The sequence below is a fragment of the Phaseolus vulgaris genome, chromosome 6 (assembly GCF_051622355.1).
Source record: "Phaseolus vulgaris cultivar YP4 chromosome 6, ASM5162235v1, whole genome shotgun sequence".
NCBI classification, from domain to species: domain Eukaryota; kingdom Viridiplantae; phylum Streptophyta; class Magnoliopsida; order Fabales; family Fabaceae; genus Phaseolus; species Phaseolus vulgaris.
In genome coordinates, this window is record NC_143503.1 from 1542988 (window position 1) to 1567625 (window position 24638).

Here is a 24638-nt window from a genome sequence, read left to right on the forward strand (position 1 = left end):
ATTACATAGTATCTAGAGACGCATCTATCACATACGTACAACAAATTCCTGCAACTACCACAAAAAATCTAGTTCAAGTCTCTTCATGCTAATTACTTGAAAATCAATGTGTATCACTATTATATAGTATCTAGACACTTATCTATCAAATGCATACTATAAATTCATGCAATTACCACAAAAAAAAACTAGCTTTAAGTATTTTCATGCTAATTACATGAAAATCAATATCTATCACTATTATGTAGTATCTAGAGACTCATATATATCAAGTACATACAATAAATTCATGCAACTACGACAAAAAAACTAGTTTCAAGTATTTTCATGCTAATTACATGAAAATCAATATCTATCACTATTATGTAGTATCTAGAGACTCATATATCAAGTACATACAATAAATTCATGCAACTACGACAAAAAAACTAGTTTCAAGTATTTTCATGCTAATTTATTGGAAATCAAAGTCTATCACTATTATATAGTGTATCCACAGACTTATCTATCAAATACATACTATAAATTCAACAAATACTGCAAAAAAACTTGTTTCAAGTCTTTTCACGCTAATTACTTGAAAATCAATCTCTATCACTGTTATACAGTATCTAGAGACTTATCTAACAAATGCATACCATAAATTCATGCAACTACGACAAAAAACTAATTTTAAGTCTTTTCATGCTAATTATTTTAAAATCAATGTCTATTACTATTATATAGTATCTAAATACTCATCTACATACAGTAAATTCACGCAACTACCACAAAAAAGCTAGTTTCAAGTCTTTTCATGCTAATTTTTTGGAAATCAAAGTCTATCACTATTATATAGTGTATCCACAGACTTATCTATCAAATACATACTATAAATTCAACAAATACTGCAAAAAAACTTGTTTCAAGTCTTTTCACGCTAATTACTTGAAAATCAATCTCTATCACTGTTATACAGTATCTAGAGACTTATCTAACAAATGCATACCATAAATTCATGCAACTACGACAAAAAACTAATTTTAAGTCTTTTCATGCTAATTATTTTAAAATCAATGTCTATTACTATTATATAGTATCTAAATACTCATCTACATACAGTAAATTCACGCAACTACCACAAAAAAGCTAGTTTCAAGTCTTTTCATGCTAATTTATTGGAAATCAAAGTCTATCACTATTATATAGTGTCCAGAGACTAATCTATCAAATACATACTATAAATTCTACAACTACCACAAAAAAACTTGTTTGAAGTCTTTTCATGCTAATTACTTTAAAATCAATCTCTATCACTATTACATAGTATCTAGAGACGCATCTATCACATACATACAACAAATTCCTGCAACTACCACAAAAAATCTAGTTCAAGTCTCTTCATGCTAATTACTTGAAAATCAATGTGTATCACTATTATATAGTATCTAGACACTTATCTATCAAATGCATACTATAAATTCATGCAATTACCACAAAAAAACTAGTTTTAAGTATTTTCATGCTAATTACACGAAAATCAATATCTATCACTATTATGTAGTATCTAGAGACTCATATATATCAAGTACATACAATAAATTCATGCAACTACGACAAAAAAACTAGTTTCAAGTATTTTCATGCTAATTACATGAAAATCAATATCTATCACTATTATGTAGTATCTAGAGACTCCTATATCAAGTACATACAATAAATTCATGCAACTACGACAAAAAAACTAGTTTCAAGTATTTTCATGCTAATTTATTGGAAATCAAAGTCTATCACTATTATATAGTGTATCCACAGACTTATCTATCAAATACATACTATAAATTCAACAAATACTGCAAAAAAACTTGTTTCAAGTCTTTTCACGCTAATTACTTGAAAATCAATCTCTATCACTGTTATACAGTATCTAGAGACTTATCTAACAAATGCATACCATAAATTCATGCAACTACGACAAAAAACTAATTTTAAGTCTTTTCATGCTAATTATTTTAAAATCAATGTCTATTACTATTATATAGTATCTAAATACTCATCTACATACAGTAAATTCACGCAACTACCACAAAAAAGCTAGTTTCAAGTCTTTTCATGCTAATTTATTGGAAATCAAAGTCTATCACTATTATATAGTGTCCAGAGACTTATCTATCAAATACATACTATAAATTCTACAACTACCACATAAAAACTTGTTTCAAGTCTTTTCATGCTAATTACTTTAAAATCAATCTCTATCACTATTACATAGTATCTAGAGACGCATCTATCACATACATACAACAAATTCCTGCAACTACCACAAAAAATCTAGTTCAAGTCTCTTCATGCTAATTACTTGAAAATCAATGTGTATCACTATTATATAGTATCTAGACACTTATCTATCAAATGCATACTATAAATTCATGCAATTACCACAAAAAAACTAGTTTTAAGTATTTTCATGCTAATTACACGAAAATCAATATCTATCACTATTATGTAGTATCTAGAGACTCATATATATCAAGTACATACAATAAATTCATGCAACTACGACAAAAAAACTAGTTTCAAGTATTTTCATGCTAATTACATGAAAATCAATATCTATCACTATTATGTAGTATCTAGAGACTCCTATATCAAGTACATACAATAAATTCATGCAACTACGACAAAAAAACTAGTTTCAAGTATTTTCATGCTAATTTATTGGAAATCAAAGTCTATCACTATTATATAGTGTATCCACAGACTTATCTATCAAATACATACTATAAATTCAACAAATACTGCAAAAAAACTTGTTTCAAGTCTTTTCACGCTAATTACTTGAAAATCAATCTCTATCACTGTTATACAGTATCTAGAGACTTATCTAACAAATGCATACCATAAATTCATTCAACTACGACAAAAAACTAATTTTAAGTCTTTTCATGCTAATTATTTTAAAATCAATGTCTATTACTATTATATAGTATCTAAATACTCATCTACATACAGTAAATTCACGCAACTACCACAAAAAAGCTAGTTTCAAGTCTTTTCATGCTAATTTATTGGAAATCAAAGTCTATCACTATTATATAGTGTCCAGAGACTTATCTATCAAATACATACTATAAATTCTACAACTACCACAAAAAAACTTGTTTCAAGTCTTTTCATGCTAATTACTTTAAAATCAATCTCTATCACTATTACATAGTATCTAGAGACGCATCTATCACATACATACAACAAATTCCTGCAACTACCACAAAAAATCTAGTTCAAGTCTCTTCATGCTAATTACTTGAAAATCAATGTGTATCACTATTATATAGTATCTAGACACTTATCTATCAAATGCATACTATAAATTCATGCAATTACCACAAAAAAACTAGTTTTAAGTATTTTCATGCTAATTACACGAAAATCAATATCTATCACTATTATGTAGTATCTAGAGACTCATATATATCAAGTACATACAATAAATTCATGCAACTACGACAAAAAAACTAGTTTCAAGTATTTTCATGCTAATTACATGAAAATCAATATCTATCACTATTATGTAGTATCTAGAGACTCCTATATCAAGTACATACAATAAATTCATGCAACTACGACAAAAAAACTAGTTTCAAGTATTTTCATGCTAATTTATTGGAAATCAAAGTCTATCACTATTATATAGTGTATCCACAGACTTATCTATCAAATACATACTATAAATTCAACAAATACTGCAAAAAAACTTGTTTCAAGTCTTTTCACGCTAATTACTTGAAAATCAATCTCTATCACTGTTATACAGTATCTAGAGACTTATCTAACAAATGCATACCATAAATTCATTCAACTACGACAAAAAACTAATTTTAAGTCTTTTCATGCTAATTATTTTAAAATCAATGTCTATTACTATTATATAGTATCTAAATACTCATCTACATACAGTAAATTCACGCAACTACCACAAAAAAGCTAGTTTCAAGTCTTTTCATGCTAATTTATTGGAAATCAAAGTCTATCACTATTATATAGTGTCCAGAGACTTATCTATCAAATACATACTATAAATTCTACAACTACCACAAAAAAACTTGTTTGAAGTCTTTTCATGCTAATTACTTTAAAATCAATCTCTATCACTATTACATAGTATCTAGAGACGCATCTATCACATACATACAACAAATTCCTGCAACTACCACAAAAAATCTAGTTCAAGTCTCTTCATGCTAATTACTTGAAAATCAATGTGTATCACTATTATATAGTATCTAGACACTTATCTATCAAATGCATACTATAAATTCATGCAATTACCACAAAAAAACTAGTTTTAAGTATTTTCATGCTAATTACACGAAAATCAATATCTATCACTATTATGTAGTATCTAGAGACTCATATATATCAAGTACATAAAATAAATTCATGCAACTACGACAAAAAAACTAGTTTCAAGTATTTTCATGCTAATTACATGAAAATCAATATCTATCACTATTATGTAGTATCTAGAGACTCCTATATCAAGTACATACAATAAATTCATGCAACTACGACAAAAAAACTAGTTTCAAGTATTTTCATGCTAATTTATTGGAAATCAAAGTCTATCACTATTATATAGTGTATCCACAGACTTATCTATCAAATACATACTATAAATTCAACAAATACTGCAAAAAAACTTGTTTCAAGTCTTTTCACGCTAATTACTTGAAAATCAATCTCTATCACTGTTATACAGTATCTAGAGACTTATCTAACAAATGCATACCATAAATTCATGCAACTACGACAAAAAACTAATTTTAAGTCTTTTCATGCTAATTATTTTAAAATCAATGTCTATTACTATTATATAGTATCTAAATACTCATCTACATACAGTAAATTCACGCAACTACCACAAAAAAGCTAGTTTCAAGTCTTTTCATGCTAATTTATTGGAAATCAAAGTCTATCACTATTATATAGTGTCCAGAGACTTATCTATCAAATACATACTATAAATTCTACAACTACCACAAAAAAACTTGTTTGAAGTCTTTTCATGCTAATTACTTTAAAATCAATCTCTATCACTATTACATAGTATCTAGAGACGCATCTATCACATACATACAACAAATTCCTGCAACTACCACAAAAAATCTAGTTCAAGTCTCTTCATGCTAATTACTTGAAAATCAATGTGTATCACTATTATATAGTATCTAGACACTTATCTATCAAATGCATACTATAAATTCATGCAATTACCACAAAAAAACTAGTTTTAAGTATTTTCATGCTAATTACACGAAAATCAATATCTATCACTATTATGTAGTATCTAGAGACTCATATATATCAAGTACATACAATAAATTCATGCAACTACGACAAAAAAACTAGTTTCAAGTATTTTCATGCTAATTACATGAAAATCAATATCTATCACTATTATGTAGTATCTAGAGACTCCTATATCAAGTACATACAATAAATTCATGCAACTACGACAAAAAAACTAGTTTCAAGTATTTTCATGCTAATTTATTGGAAATCAAAGTCTATCACTATTATATAGTGTATCCACAGACTTATCTATCAAATACATACTATAAATTCAACAAATACTGCAAAAAAACTTGTTTCAAGTCTTTTCACGCTAATTACTTGAAAATCAATCTCTATCACTGTTATACAGTATCTAGAGACTTATCTAACAAATGCATACCATAAATTCATTCAACTACGACAAAAAACTAATTTTAAGTCTTTTCATGCTAATTATTTTAAAATCAATGTCTATTACTATTATATAGTATCTAAATACTCATCTACATACAGTAAATTCACGCAACTACCACAAAAAAGCTAGTTTCAAGTCTTTTCATGCTAATTTATTGGAAATCAAAGTCTATCACTATTATATAGTGTCCAGAGACTTATCTATCAAATACATACTGTAAATTCTACAACTACCACAAAAAAACTTGTTTGAAGTCTTTTCATGCTAATTACTTTAAAATCAATCTCTATCACTATTACATAGTATCTAGAGACGCATCTATCACATACGTACAACAAATTCCTGCAACTACCACAAAAAATCTAGTTCAAGTCTCTTCATGCTAATTACTTGAAAATCAATGTGTATCACTATTATATAGTATCTAGACACTTATCTATCAAATACATACTGTAAATTCTACAACTACCACAAAAAAACTTGTTTGAAGTCTTTTCATGCTAATTACTTTAAAATCAATCTCTATCACTATTACATAGTATCTAGAGACGCATCTATCACATACGTACAACAAATTCCTGCAACTACCACAAAAAATCTAGTTCAAGTCTCTTCATGCTAATTACTTGAAAATCAATGTGTATCACTATTATATAGTATCTAGACACTTATCTATCAAATGCATACTATAAATTCATGCAATTACCACAAAAAAAAACTAGCTTTAAGTATTTTCATGCTAATTACATGAAAATCAATATCTATCACTATTATGTAGTATCTAGAGACTCATATATATCAAGTACATACAATAAATTCATGCAACTACGACAAAAAAACTAGTTTCAAGTATTTTCATGCTAATTACATGAAAATCAATATCTATCACTATTATGTAGTATCTAGAGACTCATATATCAAGTACATACAATAAATTCATGCAACTACGACAAAAAAACTAGTTTCAAGTATTTTCATGCTAATTTATTGGAAATCAAAGTCTATCACTATTATATAGTGTATCCACAGACTTATCTATCAAATACATACTATAAATTCAACAAATACTGCAAAAAAACTTGTTTCAAGTCTTTTCACGCTAATTACTTGAAAATCAATCTCTATCACTGTTATACAGTATCTAGAGACTTATCTAACAAATGCATACCATAAATTCATGCAACTACGACAAAAAACTAATTTTAAGTCTTTTCATGCTAATTATTTTAAAATCAATGTCTATTACTATTATATAGTATCTAAATACTCATCTACATACAGTAAATTCACGCAACTACCACAAAAAAGCTAGTTTCAAGTCTTTTCATGCTAATTTTTTGGAAATCAAAGTCTATCACTATTATATAGTGTATCCACAGACTTATCTATCAAATACATACTATAAATTCAACAAATACTGCAAAAAAACTTGTTTCAAGTCTTTTCACGCTAATTACTTGAAAATCAATCTCTATCACTGTTATACAGTATCTAGAGACTTATCTAACAAATGCATACCATAAATTCATGCAACTACGACAAAAAACTAATTTTAAGTCTTTTCATGCTAATTATTTTAAAATCAATGTCTATTACTATTATATAGTATCTAAATACTCATCTACATACAGTAAATTCACGCAACTACCACAAAAAAGCTAGTTTCAAGTCTTTTCATGCTAATTTATTGGAAATCAAAGTCTATCACTATTATATAGTGTCCAGAGACTAATCTATCAAATACATACTATAAATTCTACAACTACCACAAAAAAACTTGTTTGAAGTCTTTTCATGCTAATTACTTTAAAATCAATCTCTATCACTATTACATAGTATCTAGAGACGCATCTATCACATACATACAACAAATTCCTGCAACTACCACAAAAAATCTAGTTCAAGTCTCTTCATGCTAATTACTTGAAAATCAATGTGTATCACTATTATATAGTATCTAGACACTTATCTATCAAATGCATACTATAAATTCATGCAATTACCACAAAAAAACTAGTTTTAAGTATTTTCATGCTAATTACACGAAAATCAATATCTATCACTATTATGTAGTATCTAGAGACTCATATATATCAAGTACATACAATAAATTCATGCAACTACGACAAAAAAACTAGTTTCAAGTATTTTCATGCTAATTACATGAAAATCAATATCTATCACTATTATGTAGTATCTAGAGACTCCTATATCAAGTACATACAATAAATTCATGCAACTACGACAAAAAAACTAGTTTCAAGTATTTTCATGCTAATTTATTGGAAATCAAAGTCTATCACTATTATATAGTGTATCCACAGACTTATCTATCAAATACATACTATAAATTCAACAAATACTGCAAAAAAACTTGTTTCAAGTCTTTTCACGCTAATTACTTGAAAATCAATCTCTATCACTGTTATACAGTATCTAGAGACTTATCTAACAAATGCATACCATAAATTCATGCAACTACGACAAAAAACTAATTTTAAGTCTTTTCATGCTAATTATTTTAAAATCAATGTCTATTACTATTATATAGTATCTAAATACTCATCTACATACAGTAAATTCACGCAACTACCACAAAAAAGCTAGTTTCAAGTCTTTTCATGCTAATTTATTGGAAATCAAAGTCTATCACTATTATATAGTGTCCAGAGACTTATCTATCAAATACATACTATAAATTCTACAACTACCACATAAAAACTTGTTTCAAGTCTTTTCATGCTAATTACTTTAAAATCAATCTCTATCACTATTACATAGTATCTAGAGACGCATCTATCACATACATACAACAAATTCCTGCAACTACCACAAAAAATCTAGTTCAAGTCTCTTCATGCTAATTACTTGAAAATCAATGTGTATCACTATTATATAGTATCTAGACACTTATCTATCAAATGCATACTATAAATTCATGCAATTACCACAAAAAAACTAGTTTTAAGTATTTTCATGCTAATTACACGAAAATCAATATCTATCACTATTATGTAGTATCTAGAGACTCATATATATCAAGTACATACAATAAATTCATGCAACTACGACAAAAAAACTAGTTTCAAGTATTTTCATGCTAATTACATGAAAATCAATATCTATCACTATTATGTAGTATCTAGAGACTCCTATATCAAGTACATACAATAAATTCATGCAACTACGACAAAAAAACTAGTTTCAAGTATTTTCATGCTAATTTATTGGAAATCAAAGTCTATCACTATTATATAGTGTATCCACAGACTTATCTATCAAATACATACTATAAATTCAACAAATACTGCAAAAAAACTTGTTTCAAGTCTTTTCACGCTAATTACTTGAAAATCAATCTCTATCACTGTTATACAGTATCTAGAGACTTATCTAACAAATGCATACCATAAATTCATTCAACTACGACAAAAAACTAATTTTAAGTCTTTTCATGCTAATTATTTTAAAATCAATGTCTATTACTATTATATAGTATCTAAATACTCATCTACATACAGTAAATTCACGCAACTACCACAAAAAAGCTAGTTTCAAGTCTTTTCATGCTAATTTATTGGAAATCAAAGTCTATCACTATTATATAGTGTCCAGAGACTTATCTATCAAATACATACTATAAATTCTACAACTACCACAAAAAAACTTGTTTCAAGTCTTTTCATGCTAATTACTTTAAAATCAATCTCTATCACTATTACATAGTATCTAGAGACGCATCTATCACATACATACAACAAATTCCTGCAACTACCACAAAAAATCTAGTTCAAGTCTCTTCATGCTAATTACTTGAAAATCAATGTGTATCACTATTATATAGTATCTAGACACTTATCTATCAAATGCATACTATAAATTCATGCAATTACCACAAAAAAACTAGTTTTAAGTATTTTCATGCTAATTACACGAAAATCAATATCTATCACTATTATGTAGTATCTAGAGACTCATATATATCAAGTACATACAATAAATTCATGCAACTACGACAAAAAAACTAGTTTCAAGTATTTTCATGCTAATTACATGAAAATCAATATCTATCACTATTATGTAGTATCTAGAGACTCCTATATCAAGTACATACAATAAATTCATGCAACTACGACAAAAAAACTAGTTTCAAGTATTTTCATGCTAATTTATTGGAAATCAAAGTCTATCACTATTATATAGTGTATCCACAGACTTATCTATCAAATACATACTATAAATTCAACAAATACTGCAAAAAAACTTGTTTCAAGTCTTTTCACGCTAATTACTTGAAAATCAATCTCTATCACTGTTATACAGTATCTAGAGACTTATCTAACAAATGCATACCATAAATTCATTCAACTACGACAAAAAACTAATTTTAAGTCTTTTCATGCTAATTATTTTAAAATCAATGTCTATTACTATTATATAGTATCTAAATACTCATCTACATACAGTAAATTCACGCAACTACCACAAAAAAGCTAGTTTCAAGTCTTTTCATGCTAATTTATTGGAAATCAAAGTCTATCACTATTATATAGTGTCCAGAGACTTATCTATCAAATACATACTATAAATTCTACAACTACCACAAAAAAACTTGTTTGAAGTCTTTTCATGCTAATTACTTTAAAATCAATCTCTATCACTATTACATAGTATCTAGAGACGCATCTATCACATACATACAACAAATTCCTGCAACTACCACAAAAAATCTAGTTCAAGTCTCTTCATGCTAATTACTTGAAAATCAATGTGTATCACTATTATATAGTATCTAGACACTTATCTATCAAATGCATACTATAAATTCATGCAATTACCACAAAAAAACTAGTTTTAAGTATTTTCATGCTAATTACACGAAAATCAATATCTATCACTATTATGTAGTATCTAGAGACTCATATATATCAAGTACATAAAATAAATTCATGCAACTACGACAAAAAAACTAGTTTCAAGTATTTTCATGCTAATTACATGAAAATCAATATCTATCACTATTATGTAGTATCTAGAGACTCCTATATCAAGTACATACAATAAATTCATGCAACTACGACAAAAAAACTAGTTTCAAGTATTTTCATGCTAATTTATTGGAAATCAAAGTCTATCACTATTATATAGTGTATCCACAGACTTATCTATCAAATACATACTATAAATTCAACAAATACTGCAAAAAAACTTGTTTCAAGTCTTTTCACGCTAATTACTTGAAAATCAATCTCTATCACTGTTATACAGTATCTAGAGACTTATCTAACAAATGCATACCATAAATTCATGCAACTACGACAAAAAACTAATTTTAAGTCTTTTCATGCTAATTATTTTAAAATCAATGTCTATTACTATTATATAGTATCTAAATACTCATCTACATACAGTAAATTCACGCAACTACCACAAAAAAGCTAGTTTCAAGTCTTTTCATGCTAATTTATTGGAAATCAAAGTCTATCACTATTATATAGTGTCCAGAGACTTATCTATCAAATACATACTATAAATTCTACAACTACCACAAAAAAACTTGTTTCAAGTCTTTTCATGCTAATTACTTTAAAATCAATCTCTATCACTATTACATAGTATCTAGAGACGCATCTATCACATACGTACAACAAATTCCTGCAACTACCACAAAAAATCTAGTTCAAGTCTCTTCATGCTAATTACTTGAAAATCAATGTGTATCACTATTATATAGTATCTAGACACTTATCTATCAAATGCATACTATAAATTCATGCAATTACCACAAAAAAAACTAGCTTTAAGTATTTTCATGCTAATTACAGGAAAATCAATATCTATCACTATTATGTAGTATCTAGAGACTCATATATATCAAGTACATACAATAAATTCATGCAACTACGACAAAAAAACTAGTTTCAAGTATTTTCATGCTAATTACATGAAAATCAATATCTATCACTATTATGTAGTATCTAGAGACTCCTATATCAAGTACATACAATAAATTCATGCAACTACGACAAAAAAACTAGTTTCAAGTATTTTCATGCTAATTTATTGGAAATCAAAGTCTATCACTATTATATAGTGTATCCACAGACTTATCTATCAAATACATACTATAAATTCAACAAATACTGCAAAAAAACTTGTTTCAAGTCTTTTCACGCTAATTACTTGAAAATCAATCTCTATCACTGTTATACAGTATCTAGAGACTTATCTAACAAATGCATACCATAAATTCATTCAACTACGACAAAAAACTAATTTTAAGTCTTTTCATGCTAATTATTTTAAAATCAATGTCTATTACTATTATATAGTATCTAAATACTCATCTACATACAGTAAATTCACGCAACTACCACAAAAAAGCTAGTTTCAAGTCTTTTCATGCTAATTTATTGGAAATCAAAGTCTATCACTATTATATAGTGTCCAGAGACTTATCTATCAAATACATACTATAAATTCTACAACTACCACAAAAAAACTTGTTTGAAGTCTTTTCATGCTAATTACTTTAAAATCAATCTCTATCACTATTACATAGTATCTAGAGACGCATCTATCACATACATACAACAAATTCCTGCAACTACCACAAAAAATCTAGTTCAAGTCTCTTCATGCTAATTACTTGAAAATCAATGTGTATCACTATTATATAGTATCTAGACACTTATCTATCAAATGCATACTATAAATTCATGCAATTACCACAAAAAAACTAGTTTTAAGTATTTTCATGCTAATTACACGAAAATCAATATCTATCACTATTATGTAGTATCTAGAGACTCATATATATCAAGTACATACAATAAATTCATGCAACTACGACAAAAAAACTAGTTTCAAGTATTTTCATGCTAATTACATGAAAATCAATATCTATCACTATTATGTAGTATCTAGAGACTCATATATCAAGTACATACAATAAATTCATGCAACTACGACAAAAAAACTAGTTTCAAGTATTTTCATGCTAATTTATTGGAAATCAAAGTCTATCACTATTATATAGTGTATCCACAGACTTATCTATCAAATACATACTATAAATTCAACAAATACTGCAAAAAAACTTGTTTCAAGTCTTTTCACGCTAATTACTTGAAAATCAATCTCTATCACTGTTATACAGTATCTAGAGACTTATCTAACAAATGCATACCATAAATTCATGCAACTACGACAAAAAACTAATTTTAAGTCTTTTCATGCTAATTATTTTAAAATCAATGTCTATTACTATTATATAGTATCTAAATACTCATCTACATACAGTAAATTCACGCAACTACCACAAAAAAGCTAGTTTCAAGTCTTTTCATGCTAATTTTTTGGAAATCAAAGTCTATCACTATTATATAGTGTATCCACAGACTTATCTATCAAATACATACTATAAATTCAACAAATACTGCAAAAAAACTTGTTTCAAGTCTTTTCACGCTAATTACTTGAAAATCAATCTCTATCACTGTTATACAGTATCTAGAGACTTATCTAACAAATGCATACCATAAATTCATGCAACTACGACAAAAAACTAATTTTAAGTCTTTTCATGCTAATTATTTTAAAATCAATGTCTATTACTATTATATAGTATCTAAATACTCATCTACATACAGTAAATTCACGCAACTACCACAAAAAAGCTAGTTTCAAGTCTTTTCATGCTAATTTATTGGAAATCAAAGTCTATCACTATTATATAGTGTCCAGAGACTTATCTATCAAATACATACTATAAATTCTACAACTACCACAAAAAAACTTGTTTCAAGTCTTTTCATGCTAATTACTTTAAAATCAATCTCTATCACTATTACATAGTATCTAGAGACGCATCTATCACATACGTACAACAAATTCCTGCAACTACCACAAAAAATCTAGTTCAAGTCTCTTCATGCTAATTACTTGAAAATCAATGTGTATCACTATTATATAGTATCTAGACACTTATCTATCAAATGCATACTATAAATTCATGCAATTACCACAAAAAAAACTAGCTTTAAGTATTTTCATGCTAATTACAGGAAAATCAATATCTATCACTATTATGTAGTATCTAGAGACTCATATATATCAAGTACATACAATAAATTCATGCAACTACGACAAAAAAACTAGTTTCAAGTATTTTCATGCTAATTACATGAAAATCAATATCTATCACTATTATGTAGTATCTAGAGACTCATATATCAAGTACATACAATAAATTCATGCAACTACGACAAAAAAACTAGTTTCAAGTATTTTCATGCTAATTTATTGGAAATCAAAGTCTATCACTATTATATAGTGTATCCACAGACTTATCTATCAAATACATACTATAAATTCAACAAATACTGCAAAAAAACTTGTTTCAAGTCTTTTCACGCTAATTACTTGAAAATCAATCTCTATCACTGTTATACAGTATCTAGAGACTTATCTAACAAATGCATACCATAAATTCATGCAACTACGACAAAAAACTAATTTTAAGTCTTTTCATGCTAATTATTTTAAAATCAATGTCTATTACTATTATATAGTATCTAAATACTCATCTACATACAGTAAATTCACGCAACTACCACAAAAAAGCTAGTTTCAAGTCTTTTCATGCTAATTTATTGGAAATCAAAGTCTATCACTATTATATAGTGTCCAGAGACTTATCTATCAAATACATACTATAAATTCTACAACTACCACAAAAAAACTTGTTTCAAGTCTTTTCATGCTAATTACTTTAAAATCAATCTCTATCACTATTACATAGTATCTAGAGACGCATCTATCACATACGTACAACAAATTCCTGCAACTACCACAAAAAATCTAGTTCAAGTCTCTTCATGCTAATTACTTGAAAATCAATGTGTATCACTATTATATAGTATCTAGACACTTATCTATCAAATGCATACTATAAATTCATGCAATTACCACAAAAAAAACTAGCTTTAAGTATTTTCATGCTAATTACAGGAAAATCAATATCTATCACTATTATGTAGTATCTAGAGACTCATATATATCAAGTACATACAATAAATTCATGCAACTACGACAAAAAAACTAGTTTCAAGTATTTTCATGCTAATTACATGAAAATCAATATCTATCACTATTATGTAGTATCTAGAGACTCATATATCAAGTACATACAATAAATTCATGCAACTACGACAAAAAAACTAGTTTCAAGTATTTTCATGCTAATTTATTGGAAATCAAAGTCTATCACTATTATATAGTGTATCCACAGACTTATCTATCAAATACATACTATAAATTCAACAAATACTGCAAAAAAACTTGTTTCAAGTCTTTTCACGCTAATTACTTGAAAATCAATCTCTATCACTGTTATACAGTATCTAGAGACTTATCTAACAAATGCATACCATAAATTCATGCAACTACGACAAAAAACTAATTTTAAGTCTTTTCATGCTAATTATTTTAAAATCAATGTCTATTACTATTATATAGTATCTAAATACTCATCTACATACAGTAAATTCACGCAACTACCACAAAAAAGCTAGTTTCAAGTCTTTTCATGCTAATTTATTGGAAATCAAAGTCTATCACTATTATATAGTGTCCAGAGACTTATCTATCAAATACATACTATAAATTCTACAACTACCACAAAAAAACTTGTTTCAAGTCTTTTCATGCTAATTACTTTAAAATCAATCTCTATCACTATTACATAGTATCTAGAGACGCATCTATCACATACGTACAACAAATTCCTGCAACTACCACAAAAAATCTAGTTCAAGTCTCTTCATGCTAATTACTTGAAAATCAATGTGTATCACTATTATATAGTATCTAGACACTTATCTATCAAATGCATACTATAAATTCATGCAATTACCACAAAAAAAACTAGCTTTAAGTATTTTCATGCTAATTACAGGAAAATCAATATCTATCACTATTATGTAGTATCTAGAGACTCATATATATCAAGTACATACAATAAATTCATGCAACTACGACAAAAAAACTAGTTTCAAGTATTTTCATGCTAATTACATGAAAATCAATATCTATCACTATTATGTAGTATCTAGAGACTCATATATCAAGTACATACAATAAATTCATGCAACTACGACAAAAAAACTAGTTTCAAGTATTTTCATGCTAATTTATTGGAAATCAAAGTCTATCACTATTATATAGTGTATCCACAGACTTATCTATCAAATACATACTATAAATTCAACAAATACTGCAAAAAAACTTGTTTCAAGTCTTTTCACGCTAATTACTTGAAAATCAATCTCTATCACTGTTATACAGTATCTAGAGACTTATCTAACAAATGCATACCATAAATTCATGCAACTACGACAAAAAACTAATTTTAAGTCTTTTCATGCTAATTATTTTAAAATCAATGTCTATTACTATTATATAGTATCTAAATACTCATCTACATACAGTAAATTCACGCAACTACCACAAAAAAGCTAGTTTCAAGTCTTTTCATGCTAATTTTTTGGAAATCAAAGTCTATCACTATTATATAGTGTATCCACAGACTTATCTATCAAATACATACTATAAATTCAACAAATACTGCAAAAAAACTTGTTTCAAGTCTTTTCACGCTAATTACTTGAAAATCAATCTCTATCATTGTTATACAGTATCTAGAGACTTATCTAACAAATGCATACCATAAATTCATGCAATTACCACAAAAAAACTAGCTTTAAGTATTTTCATGCTAATTACATGAAAATCAATATCTATCACTATTATGTAGTATCTAGAGACTCATATATATCAAGTACATACAATAAATTCATGCAACTACGACCAGAAAACTAGTTTCAAGTATTTTCATGCTAATTACATGAAAATCAATATCTATCACTATTATGTAGTATCTAGAGACTCATATATATCAAGTACATACAATAAATTCATGCAACTACGACAAAAAAACTAGTTTCAAGTCTTTTCATGCTAATTACATGAAAATCAATATCTATCACTATTATGTAGTATCTAGAGACTCATATATCAAGTACATACAATAAATTCATGCAACTACGACAAAAAAACTAGTTTCAAGTATTTTCATGCTAATTTATTGGAAATCAAAGTCTATCACTATTATATAGTGTATCCACAGACTTATCTATCAAATACATACTATAAATTCAACAAATACTGCAAAAAAACTTGTTTCAAGTCTTTTCACGCTAATTACTTGAAAATCAATCTCTATCACTGTTATACAGTATCTAGAGACTTATCTAACAAATGCATACCATAAATTCATGCAACTACGACAAAAAACTAATTTTAAGTCTTTTCATGCTAATTATTTTAAAATCAATGTCTATTACTATTATATAGTATCTAAATACTCATCTACATACAGTAAATTCACGCAACTACCACAAAAAAGCTAGTTTCAAGTCTTTTCATGCTAATTTATTGGAAATCAAAGTCTATCACTATTATATAGTGTCCAGAGACTTATCTATCAAATACATACTATAAATTCTACAACTACCACAAAAAAACTTGTTTGAAGTCTTTTCATGCTAATTACTTTAAAATCAATCTCTATCACTATTACATAGTATCTAGAGACGCATCTATCACATACATACAACAAATTCCTGCAACTACCACAAAAAATCTAGTTCAAGTCTCTTCATGCTAATTACTTGAAAATCAATGTGTATCACTATTATATAGTATCTAGACACTTATCTATCAAATGCATACTATAAATTCATGCAATTACCACAAAAAAACTAGTTTTAAGTATTTTCATGCTAATTACACGAAAATCAATATCTATCACTATTATGTAGTATCTAGAGACTCATATATATCAAGTACATACAATAAATTCATGCAACTACGACAAAAAAACTAGTTTCAAGTATTTTCATGCTAATTACATGAAAATCAATATCTATCACTATTATGTAGTATCTAGAGACTCGTATATCAAGTACATACAATAAATTCATGCAACTACGACAAAAAAACTAGTTTCAAGTATTTTCATGCTAATTTATTGGAAATCAAAGTCTATCACTATTATATAGTGTATCCACAGACTTATCTATCAAATACATACTATAAATTCAACAAATACTGCAAAAAAACTTGTTTCAAGTCTTTTCACGCTAATTACTTGAAAATCAATCTATATCACTGTTATACAGTATCTAGAGACTTATCTAACAAATGCATACCATAAATTCATGCAACTACGACAAAAAACTAATTTTAAGTCTTTTCATGCTAATTATTTTAAAATCAATGTCTATTACTATTATATAGTATCTAAATACTCATCTACATACAGTAAATTCACGCAACTACCACAAAAAAGCTAGTTTCAAGTCTTTTCATGCTAATTTATTGGAAATCAAAGTCTATCACTATTATATAGTGTCCAGAGACTTATCTATCAAATACATACTATAAATTCTACAACTACCACAAAAAAACTTGTTTCAAGTCTTTTCATGCTAATTACTTTAAAATCAATCTCTATCACTATTACATAGTATCTAGAGACGCATCTATCACATACGTACAACAAATTCCTGCAACTACCACAAAAAATCTAGTTCAAGTCTCTTCATGCTAATGACTTGAAAATCAATGTGTATCACTATTATATAGTATCTAGACACTTATCTATCAAATGCATACTATAAATTCATGCAATTACCACAAAAAAAACTAGCTTTAAGTATTTTCATGCTAATTACAGGAAAATCAATATCTATCACTATTATGTAGTATCTAGAGACTCATATATATCAAGTACATACAATAAATTCATGCAACTACGACAAAAAAACTAGTTTCAAGTATTTTCATGCTAATTACATGAAAATCAATATCTATCACTATTATGTAGTATCTAGAGACTCATATATCAAGTACATACAATAAATTCATGCAACTACGACAAAAAAACTAGTTTCAAGTATTTTCATGCTAATTTATTGGAAATCAAAGTCTATCACTATTATATAGTGTATCCACAGACTTATCTATCAAATACATACTATAAATTCAACAAATACTGCAAAAAAACTTGTTTCAAGTCTTTTCACGCTAATTACTTGAAAATCAATCTCTATCACTGTTATACAGTATCTAGAGACTTATCTAACAAATGCATACCATAAATTCATGCAACTACGACAAAAAACTAATTTTAAGTCTTTTCATGCTAATTATTTTAAAATCAATGTCTATTACTATTATATAGTATCTAAATACTCATCTACATACAGTAAATTCACGCAACTACCACAAAAAAGCTAGTTTCAAGTCTTTCATTGCTAATTTTTTGGAAATCAAAGTCTATCACTATTATATAGTGTATCCACAGACTTATCTATCAAATACATACTATAAATTCAACAAATACTGCAAAAAAACTTGTTTCAAGTCTTTTCACGCTAATTACTTGAAAATCAATCTCTATCACTGTTATACAGTATCTAGAGACTTATCTAACAAATGCATACCATAAATTCATGCAACTACGACAAAAAACTAATTTTAAGTCTTTTCATGCTAATTATTTTAAAATCAATGTCTATTACTATTATATAGTATCTAAATACTCATCTACATACAGTAAATTCACGCAACTACCACAAAAAAGCTAGTTTCAAGTCTTTTCATGCTAATTTATTGGAAATCAAAGTCTATCACTATTATATAGTGTCCAATGACTTATCTATCAAATACATACTATAAATTCTACAACTACCACAAAAAAACTTGTTTGAAGTCTTTTCATGCTAATTACTTTAAAATCAATCTCTATCACTATTACATAGTATCTAGAGACGCATCTATCACATACATACAACAAATTCCTGCAACTACCACAAAAAATCTAGTTCAAGTCTCTTCATGCTAATTACTTGAAAATCAATGTGTATCACTATTATATAGTATCTAGACACTTATCTATCAAATGCATACTATAAATTCATGCAATTACCACAAAAAAACTAGTTTTAAGTATTTTCATGCTAATTACACGAAAATCAATATCTATCACTATTATGTAGTATCTAGAGACTCATATATATCAAGTACATACAATAAATTCATGCAACTACGACCAGAAAACTAGTTTCAAGTATTTTCATGCTAATTACATGAAAATCAATATCTATCACTATTATGTAGTATCTAGAGACTCATATATATCAAGTACATACAATAAATTCATGCAACTACGACAAAAAAACTAGTTTCAAGTCTTTTCATGCTAATTACATGAAAATCAATATCTATCACTATTATGTAGTATCTAGAGACTCATATATCAAGTACATACAATAAATTCATGCAACTACGACAAAAAAACTAGTTTCAAGTATTTTCATGCTAATTTATTGGAAATCAAAGTCTATCACTATTATATAGTGTATCCACAGACTTATCTATCAAATACATACTATAAATTCAACAAATACTGCAAAAAAACTTGTTTCAAGTCTTTTCACGCTAATTACTTGAAAATCAATCTCTATCACTGTTATACAGTATCTAGAGACTTATCTAACAAATGCATACCATAAATTCATGCAACTACGACAAAAAACTAATTTTAAGTCTTTTCATGCTAATTATTTTAAAATCAATGTCTATTACTATTATATAGTATCTAAATACTCATCTACATACAGTAAATTCACGCAACTACCACAAAAAAGCTAGTTTCAAGTCTTTTCATGCTAATTTATTGGAAATCAAAGTCTATCACTATTATATAGTGTCCAGAGACTTATCTATCAAATACATACTATAAATTCTACAACTACCACAAAAAAACTTGTTTGAAGTCTTTTCATGCTAATTACTTTAAAATCAATCTCTATCACTATTACATAGTATCTAGAGACGCATCTATCACATACATACAACAAATTCCTGCAACTACCACAAAAAATCTAGTTCAAGTCTCTTCATGCTAATTACTTGAAAATCAATGTGTATCACTATTATATAGCATCTAGACACTTATCTATCAAATGCATACTATAAATTCATGCAATTACCACAAAAAAACTAGTTTTAAGTATTTTCATGCTAATTACACGAAAATCAATATCTATCACTATTATGTAGTATCTAGAGACTCATATATATCAAGTACATACAATAAATTCATGCAACTACGACAAAAAAACTAGTTTCAAGTATTTTCATGCTAATTACATGAAAATCAATATCTATCACTATTATGTAGTATCTAGAGACTCGTATATCAAGTACATACAATAAATTCATGCAACTACGACAAAAAAACTAGTTTCAAGTATTTTCATGCTAATTTATTGGAAATCAAAGTCTATCACTATTATATAGTGTATCCACAGACTTATCTATCAAATACATACTATAAATTCAACAAATACTGCAAAAAAACTTGTTTCAAGTCTTTTCACGCTAATTACTTGAAAATCAATCTCTATCACTGTTATACAGTATCTAGAGACTTATCTAACAAATGCATACCATAAATTCATGCAACTACGACAAAAAACTAATTTTAAGTCTTTTCATGCTAATTATTTTAAAATCAATGTCTATTACTATTATATAGTATCTAAATACTCATCTACATACAGTAAATTCACGCAACTACCACAAAAAAGCTAGTTTCAAGTCTTTTCATGCTAATTTATTGGAAATCAAAGTCTATCACTATTATATAGTGTCCAATGACTTATCTATCAAATACATACTATAAATTCTACAACTACCACAAAAAAACTTGTTTGAAGTCTTTTCATGCTAATTACTTTAAAATCAATCTCTATCACTATTACATAGTATCTAGAGACGCATCTATCACATACATACAACAAATTCCTGCAACTACCACAAAAAATCTAGTTCAAGTCTCTTCATGCTAATTACTTGAAAATCAATGTGTATCACTATTATATAGTATCTAGACACTTATCTATCAAATGCATACTATAAATTCATGCAATTACCACAAAAAAACTAGTTTTAAGTATTTTCATGCTAATTACACGAAAATCAATATCTATCACTATTATGTAGTATCTAGAGACTCATATATATCAAGTACATACAATAAATTCATGCAACTACGACCAGAAAACTAGTTTCAAGTATTTTCATGCTAATTACATGAAAATCAATATCTATCACTATTATGTAGTATCTAGAGACTCATATATATCAAGTACATACAATAAATTCATGCAACTACGACAAAAAAACTAGTTTCAAGTCTTTTCATGCTAATTACATGAAAATCAATATCTATCACTATTATGTAGTATCTAGAGACTCATATATCAAGTACATACAATAAATTCATGCAACTACGACAAAAAAACTAGTTTCAAGTATTTTCATGCTAATTTATTGGAAATCAAAGTCTATCACTATTATATAGTGTATCCACAGACTTATCTATCAAATACATACTATAAATTCAACAAATACTGCAAAAAAACTTGTTTCAAGTCTTTTCACGCTAATTACTTGAAAATCAATCTCTATCACTGTTATACAGTATCTAGAGACTTATCTAACAAATGCATACCATAAATTCATGCAACTACGACAAAAAACTAATTTTAAGTCTTTTCATGCTAATTATTTTAAAATCAATGTCTATTACTATTATATAGTATCTAAATACTCATCTACATACAGTAAATTCACGCAACTACCACAAAAAAGCTAGTTTCAAGTCTTTTCATGCTAATTTTTTGGAAATCAAAGTCTATCACTATTATATAGTGTATCCACAGACTTATCTATCAAATACATACTATAAATTCAACAAATACTGCAAAAAAACTTGTTTCAAGTCTTTTCACGCTAATTACTTGAAAATCAATCTCTATCACTGTTATACAGTATCTAGAGACTTATCTAACAAATGCATACCATAAATTCATGCAATTACCACAAAAAAAACTAGCTTTAAGTATTTTCATGCTAATTACATGAAAATCAATATCTATCACTATTATGTAGTATCTAGAGACTCATATATCAAGTACATACAATAAATTCATGCAACTACGACAAAAAAACTAGTTTCAAGTATTTTCATGCTAATTTATTGGAAATCAAAGTCTATCACTATTATATAGTGTATCCACAGACTTATCTATCAAATACATACTATAAATTCAACAAATATTGCAAAAAAACTTGTTTCAAGTCTTTTCACGCTAATTACTTGAAAATCAATCTCTATCACTGTTATACAGTATCTAGAGACTTATCTAACAAATGCATACCATAAATTCATGCAACTACGACAAAAAACTAATTTTAAGTCTTTTCATGCTAATTATTTTAAAATCAATGTCTATTACTATTATATAGTATCTAAATACTCATCTACATACAGTAAATTCACGCAACTACCACAAAAAAGCTAGTTTCAAGTCTTTTCATGCTAATTTATTGGAAATCAAAGTCTATCACTATGATATAGTGTCCAATGACTTATCTATCAAATACATACTATAAATTCTACAACTACCACAAAAAAACTTGTTTGAAGTCTTTTCATGCTAATTACTTTAAAATCAATCTCTATCACTCTTACATAGTATCTAGAGAGGCATCTATCACATACGTACAACAAATTCCTGCAACTACCACAAAAAATCTAGTTCAAGTCTCTTCATGCTAATTACTTGAAAATCAATGTGTATCACTATTATATAGTATCTAGACACTTATCTATCAAATGCATACTATAAATTCATGCAATTACCACAAAAAAAACTAGCTTTAAGTATTTTCATGCTAATTACATGAAAATCAATATCTATCACTATTATGTAGTATCTAGAGACTCATATATATCAAGTACATACAATAAATTCATGCAACTACGACAAAAAAACTAGTTTCAAGTATTTTCATGCTAATTACATGAAAATCAATATCTATCACTATTATGTAATATCTAGAGACTCATATATCAAGTACATACAATAAATTCATGCAACTACGACAAAAAAACTAGTTTCAAGTATTTTCATGCTAATTTATTGGAAATCAAAGTCTATCACTATTATATAGTGTATCCACAGACTTATCTATCAAATACATACTATAAATTCAACAAATACTGCAAAAAACTTGTTTCAAGTCTTTTCACGCTAATTACTTGAAAATCAATCTCTATCACTGTTATACAGTATCTAGAGACTTATCTAACAAATGCATACCATAAATTCATGCAACTACGACAAAAAACTAATTTTAAGTCTTTTCATGCTAATTATTTTAAAATCAATGTCTATTACTATTATATAGTATCTAAATACTCATCTACATACAGTAAATTCACGCAACTACCACAAAAAAGCTAGTTTCAAGTCTTTTCATGCTAATTTTTTGGAAATCAAAGTCTATCACTATTATATAGTGTATCCACAGACTTATCTATCAAATACATACTATAAATTCAACAAATACTGCAAAAAAACTTGTTTCAAGTCTTTTCACGCTAATTACTTGAAAATCAATCTCTATCATTGTTATACAGTATCTAGAGACTTATCTAACAAATGCATACCATAAATTCATGCAATTACCACAAAAAAACTAGCTTTAAGTATTTTCATGCTAATTACATGAAAATCAATATCTATCACTATTATGTAGTATCTAGAGACTCATATATATCAAGTACATACAATAAATTCATGCAACTACGACCAGAAAACTAGTTTCAAGTATTTTCATGCTAATTACATGAAAATCAATATCTATCACTATTATGTAGTATCTAGAGACTCATATATATCAAGTACATACAATAAATTCATGCAACTAC